General features: G+C 34.4%; 1 non-coding gene and 1 pseudogene across 1 annotated transcript; both read right to left on the bottom strand.

The window, feature by feature from the left end:
• Positions 1-1146: 1146 nt before the first annotated feature.
• On the bottom strand, positions 1147-1262 carry LOC115025142 (U5 spliceosomal RNA). The gene has a single exon (XR_003834185.1). It is a non-coding gene; the product is annotated as a U5 spliceosomal RNA (small nuclear RNA).
• Positions 1263-2147: 885 nt separating this feature from the next.
• On the bottom strand, positions 2148-2322 carry LOC115025138 (uncharacterized; annotated as a pseudogene).
• Positions 2323-7454: the final 5132 nt, after the last annotated feature.

The raw sequence follows: 7454 nt of genomic DNA, 5'->3' as shown, positions 1-7454 counted from the left end.
ACTTTTTGTACTTTAAGTACATTTGATGTTAATACTCTCGTAAATACTCGTTTTTTAATGCAGTACTTTTACTTGCTAAGTATTTCTACACTGTAGTATTGCTAATTTTACCTAAGTAAAAGATCTGAGTACTTCTTCCACCACTGACATTGATGTTATTGGTAAAGGAAAAGTATAACTGCAATATGTAATATAATATTCCTGTAATATTCCCTCAAAAACTAAAGTTAGGTTCAACAAAGAAGCACAAAGAAAACACATTTAAAACAGATAATATTCTGTAATATTTCATACTTTATTAACACCATCCATCCAATAATGATAATCCAATTCTTTGTTATATTTTAAAACTAACTAAACTCTAAAAGGAGCCATTTTGCACAATGAGGAGTTTTGCTTGATACTTTATATTTTGAGATCAGATACGAGAGACCATGTGGTTACCCATCTATATGCAGTAGGCTATAGTACATCGAGCAGCGGATTTGAGTTTTTAGAAAAGCGCTATACAAATCTAATGTATTATTATTATTATTATTATTATTAATATTATTATTGTTTGTGTTTCGCTGGCCCCAGTGCAAAATAAAAGAATGAACATAAGGTGCAAGCAGATAAAAATAACAGGTACAGAAAAAGATACAAGACAAGGTACAAACATATAGTGCAAAAAGGGAACAATTAAAAATAGAAATAGTGTGAAATGTAAACAAATATAAAGTGTAATAAAAAAGTAAAAATGTAATACGGTGCAAGTAGTCCAAATTAAGCATTTTACTAATAATGAAGGCTACTACGATTGAAGAGAAACTAATATTATTTTTATTTTTTATTGACAAAAGGGTGATATACACAAGATTGAGGTAAAAATAGCAGCACATACACGATAATGAGACATTATTAAAAGACAGTCTTTTTGTTAATTAAATTCTAGGAGAAAAGGTGGAAATCTAGGTAGTAATTTACACCATGTTGGTTTGTAAATAATAAAAGAATGCAAATAGATTAATGAAATTGATATTCAAGAGCATGTTCATCTGGATGGTTTTGGTAACATAACTTTATATGTTAAGTTCCTGAGGAGAAACGACTCAGTAGTCAGTACTACTAGGTAGAGAGATAATTTAACTTTTAACAGGGTTAGGAAGCCCCGCATGAAGCAGGGCATCAAAAAATTATTTATAACTCTTAATGTTCCTCTCCACAGGAAATCTTTAGTAAAAGGCGAAAGATTTATGCGCTCTGAAGGGAAACAAGAGTGATCTGTAGGATGTAGGTTTCCGACACCTAAAACCTTCTCAACAAAACTACTTTAAGTGCTGGTTCACTCTGAAATGTACCTTTACAACAATCTAAGACATATAGCCCACTGTAAAAATAAACACATGCTGAGGAATAACATTAATGTGGACTTTCAATGTAAAAAACAAAACAGGTTTGTTAAACATTGGTTATATTTTCAATGCTATTCCGCAATGCATGATGGGATTCCGGGTTACATTTCAGAAAGACCCGCCCCCTCACACAAACACGCACGCGCGCGCGCACACACACACACACACAGCTCGGTTATGTATTATTAATGAATAGGGAGGAACAAGGTATTCAGACTATTAAGTACTGATAAACCTGTTTTAAATTGGGTTTAACTGGACTGACATAAATGTGTTTTGTGTTGCAGAGAATAACCAGACAACAGAGAATACTGGAAGGCTGATACTCTGTACTGTGAGCTTTTACACATATCCCTATCAATAGTTTTGGACATCCTGCACTAATGTATTTTTTATATTCCACATTTATGTTCTTGACTTTTGCAGTACTTATTTACTCTTAATATGTTTATTGTATATGCACCAAACAACAAGGCACATTTATTGTAATTGAAAACCTTCTTGGCAATAAACCTTAGTCTGATTCTCAAATGTTGAGAAGCTGCAGAAAGCCGGAGATGTTACGTCTGCAGCCGATTCTCTTCAGCAGCTCTTCGGTGCGAGACTTTAAGACAGGAGGCGGAAGCGCCGCGAAGCAGTGATTATGTTTTAAATTACGTACTTATTCCACATATTCGGAATATTATACCTAATTTACTTTTTTTAAATGACTAAAAATGAACAAAAAACAGGAAGACTATGTGATACATTACAAGGGAATGCATTGCTCCTGTATGTTCTGCCATGCCAGGTCGATCCGTGGTGGGCGGAGTTAACGCATCCTCCGTCTGCTCATTTCAAAAAACAATTTAATACATGATGGATTTCCCAGATATTAAACTGATGAGAACAATAACACTTGCTCTTAGCCAAATGACCGAGATACAAAACAGTAAAAAAAAACTTCCTCGTCAAAAAACTGGTTAGTTATCGTCCCTGACAGGCCTAAAGGTGAATGATGTGTTTAAGTAACACTCCGTAAAAGTGAAAACAAGTTACAAGTAAAGTACCATTGCAAACACACAATGTGTACATTTATAAGAAACAGGATTGACATGCTCTAGTGACAAAAAAAGATTTAGCCACGTTACAAACACTGTTACAGCATAAAAACACTGCAAAATGCAAAATGTTGCTGTTTGTTTTTTAACCGAAGATTCTCTGTTTTTTGTTACTACACAAGACATCCGGTGGGCTCTAGTGGAGAACAGAGTTCATGCAGAACAACGACTCCCTGTGGAAACAGACCAAGAACACACACAACTGTTAAATTTACCCGAACTATAACTTATAAAGGGATTTATCACACAGTAAAACACAGTAAAAAAACAAGAAATGCAAATTAAATGTAATATAATAATAACAGTTAAAAAATAAATGTAAATATAGGGGACTGAGGAAAGTTAAATCGGCTACTCAGCATCTATGATGTATATAAAGGAATAATGTACGATCTGATCTAGTTGGCCTGTAAACAATTATATAAAAGTTAAACACAACACACACCCACACACACACACACACACACACACACATACAAACACACCCATATATATATATATATATTATATATATATATATATATATATATATCTCTATTATAATTATCATATATGAATATTGTATATACTATCTAATCTAATATAATATAATATTAATATATATATATACATATACATAGATATAATATATATTATAACATATATATCATATATACATATATACATACCACATATATATAATATATATATATATACTTACTATATATATATATATATATATACATATATATAAATATATATACATATATATATTATATATGTTCTAGACTCCTATGTAGAAAATCCAATAAACTAAGTACAATTGCATAAAAAAACAGGCATGTCTAAAAATAAAATACAAATTCTATCAGGTGAAGTGGAGTCTGGATTTGGATGTAACGTTACTGTTTAATCATTTTAATTAAGCATTTATGTTATCTATTTTTAACCACATGCTTTAATGGGATTGACAGGAAGTGCAATTCTATAAACACAAGGGGAAGTCCGCCATGTTGAGTTAACAAAGTAGTTTCTCAGTGTAACCGCTTCACATAAATTGAGAAACAGTAAGTACTAAGTCAAAAATTGTTATTGAAATTAAGCAGTTATCAGAGAACACTGAAACAGTTTCCCTGCAGAAGCCACTAGACTGCCAGAAGTGCTGGTTTTATCTGAATTTATTTGCATTTATTGTTGAGAACTACAAAATGTAGTTCTACTGTTACTTCTAACCGTATTAGTCAAAATGATGATGTTTACTTAATTGTTGAAACCGTTAAAGATAATGTATTTCTGTGTATTTCTCCATGGATTGGATTTTGATACTTTCACAGTATTTATTTAGCACTTACACCTGCTTTATAATGAAAAAGACATGACGATCTCACATTTTACAATATGGGACGTTTAGGTATTTGCATTCAGTCTGCGCTTACTTTGATATTATGATCTAGTATGATGTTCTATGACATGAGAAACATAAGATGAGATATGAAGGAAAGCAGAACAAAGACTGTAAGCCTGTTTGTAAATGTAGGTCAGGGCTTTTATTACATGGGAAGATCCAGTGAAGAAGATCCAACAACTCCAGCCTCCCAGCTCAAGTGTCCGGAACCTGGATCAACTGTGATCAATTGTGCCAGTCACCTGGATTGGGACCAACTCAAACATAACTTAAAGAGTGCACACATTAGACTCTGACAGCTCCGACCTCCATCTGATCTGAATTCAAACAAAGTTGAACAATGTTTTCTATGACTGACTTTGAAGTTACTTGAATCTATGGAGAAATTCCACATAAGGACAAATAGACATACTGACTTAAGGTAATCACCAAAGGAAGGTTCTTTACAGAAACATTTTCTTTGGTTTAAAGGGCCAGTTTTTTTTTATATCCATTGAAATGTTGCATTTGTTTGGCCATTTAGAGGCAAACTAAAGTGTCAGTTAACTGAATTCATTGTGTTATCGTGTTTATGGTCATTGCAGTCAAATCCTATCGTGCAGGCCTAGTTTTCTATCTTCTGGAATTCATGAATGTCTGCACAAGATTTTATGGCGAATAGTTGTTGAGGTATTTCAGTCTGCCTCCGTAATATTACATTTTAATAGATATTGGCAAAAATGTTGCACCCATAATATTTAGACAGGATCCCACGTTTGACAATCATATATATTAAACACAGAAATAGTGATTAAGATAGTGTATAAATCTATTTGCCGAGCACTAAAGGCCCTGTCACACATATCCGTATGGTGGAAATGAATGCCGGCGTATACGAACTATAGGGCAATACGCTGGTGTACGAGTGGATACCCTATTCCTACCCTCTGTTAAGATGATGCCTGACGACGGAGTAACTTATTAAACGTGTTTCTACAGTACAGCTAGCGTTCAGCATTCTAGCCGTTCTCCAGCATCAGCATGACGTGAACCAGATGGCACTTTTCCAGCTCCGTTGGCCAGACGCTCTGATTGTTTTAAATAGGTAAGTGATACGATGTCAATGTTTGATATACGTATAATAATTTGTTATGTATGCGTCAGCTACCGCTGTGGAAAAGTTGGACGTATTTGGACCGTATGTCTGGCCTGTTCGGCGTATCGTCTGTGTACTATAAACGATCACGACTTACCCTTCATTTATATCAACCTATTGCCGATATTTCGTGTGTGCCGGCATACGTTTCTGTCATACGGATATGTGTGACAGGGCCTTTAGTGGAGATAATGACGTTCTTTAATACATGCCCTTTCTTTCATAAAGGCCCTGTCACACATATCCGTATGACAGGGCCTTTATGCCTTACCTTATATCAACGTAAACCAGCGTGTTGCCAATATTTTGTATACGCCATATTTTTTTATATCTTATGCATTTGTTGGGCATTCGTCTGATACATTTTGTATTAGTAAGTGATGCGCTATCAATAGGTTAGACATGCATATCTGTATATGTTCACTTTTCCGATCCAATGAAAAGTTGGACGTATTTGGACTCTGACACATTTCCGTATGCGCCGGCATACGTTTCTGTCATACGGATATGTGTGACAGGGCCTTTATGTATGTATGCTTGGAAGTGTTGAGGATATTATAAACAGGGCTACTGTGGTGAAACTGTTTTATTATGTTCATCTTTTTTTCTACATTAGTGGACATGGACCTGTTGGGAAAACAACTCATGTCTCCTTGGTTTTAAAAATGCAACATTTTGCACTTTTGTCTGAAGCCTTGTAGCCATAGCCTTCCTACTGTTCTGAATGGACTAGTTGCTTTCTGTAATGAATTAAGGTGATACAAATAATGAGAAAAAAGGGGGTTCACGTGACTAGTTCATTTCATGTATTAGTAACTATTAACTATTAGTAACTATTAACTAACTACACTACTGTAAGTAAGAGTTATTTGTAGTGATTCATTGACGAAGTAGTGTGAGGCCCACAAACCCCCAGTGACTTTCCTATTCGGCCCACTTGCTAATGAAGTTGAATAGCCCTGCACTAGGGTTTATAAAGGAATATGTTTATTGCAGCATTTGCATCTCATAGTCATTAGGTAATTAGTAGTCAGTTTATATTGATGATATAAACAAGTACATAAATGAATAAGCAAAACAAACATACAATTGGCATAACTACTCACTAAGAGCGAAAGAATGAAGGTAAACCAATGCACAATACATTTCTATAATATAATAGTTTGTTAATACAGAGCATAAAAGTAATTTAAAAGTTGTATTTAACTGCCATCAGTTAACTGCATTCATTTGATCTAAAAACATATAAAAATCAGGCATAAAAAGGTTTTTGCACAAAAATATATTTTGATGAGGGATGTAAGGCACAAACTCAGCAGAGATCAGACAGGGACCACCACATCTACACAGTTTGCATGTGACCATAACAATTAGTGGATTTGTAATCGCAGCATATTCACAAGTTTAAATAGTTTTTATCAAGTGTTCTTTTAGTTGAATTTATTTCTTATTTCTGTCATTGCTAATTGGTAGTCGTAACTCTAATAAGTCAGCAGGTGGTGCCATTTGTTTCAATAACTTTCAGGGAAATCTACTTTTCTAATCTACTCTCACTGTTGCTGATCTCACCCTAACCCGAGTCCTGAATCCAACTAAGTTAATGACATTTTAATTTGGTGATGGTGAAAGCACTGAAATATATCTATCAAGACACATCAATTATCACTTTTAGAAATGTAAATATTTTTGGGGGGCTTCTTGGGTCATCAAATGTCAAGAATTCTATATTTCTTTTAAATCTATTACATATGTAGAGATATTTATAATAACATAAGACTAGTTGTGGTTCTAATGCATTGTGATGAAAGATTTTTGTTATATTATGTTTGTGGAGTTTTATATTTTATTCAACTCAAAACAAGTTAAGAGATTACTTGTTATTACAAATCATCCTGAGAGGAACAATAATTTCAATAATGTCACTTTGGGTCAGCAGCTAAAATGTATTACTTGCCTGATAGCCAAACTTAACTTGTAGCATTAAAATGTAGCAAGGCTCCAGACTAACCTTTTTCACCACCGTCCCATTACAAAAAAGCAACGATGATACAGGAATTACAACACAATGAAGTAAGAAGATGGCATGTCCATGCTCGTGGTATCAGGAGATATAAGAAAAGGCTTACAGCTACACAGAGAAATGAGCAGCTGGAGGCAGCCAGAGTGCTGGTGAGAGCACTCACTGCTGAACGGGATCGTTCAGATGCAGTAATAGCAAGTTACCAGCGTTTGTGGAATGTTAGGCATGCGTCCTCCGTTCAACAAGTAAACAACCTGATTGTGAAACAATCATGAAGCTAAACACAGGATAAGAACGATATGAACTTGGACTCCCTAAACGATTATGATTTTGCCGACTGTTTATGTACGAATGTAACCATACACTCCTAACGGGACAGGGAAGGAAGTATTTGATTGATGGCTTTCTGAAATGTTTAGTT

This window comes from Cottoperca gobio, chromosome 19 (genome assembly GCF_900634415.1).
Source record: "Cottoperca gobio chromosome 19, fCotGob3.1, whole genome shotgun sequence".
Taxonomy (NCBI): domain Eukaryota; kingdom Metazoa; phylum Chordata; class Actinopteri; order Perciformes; family Bovichtidae; genus Cottoperca; species Cottoperca gobio.
This window is presented reverse-complemented; position numbering and strand designations above follow the sequence as displayed.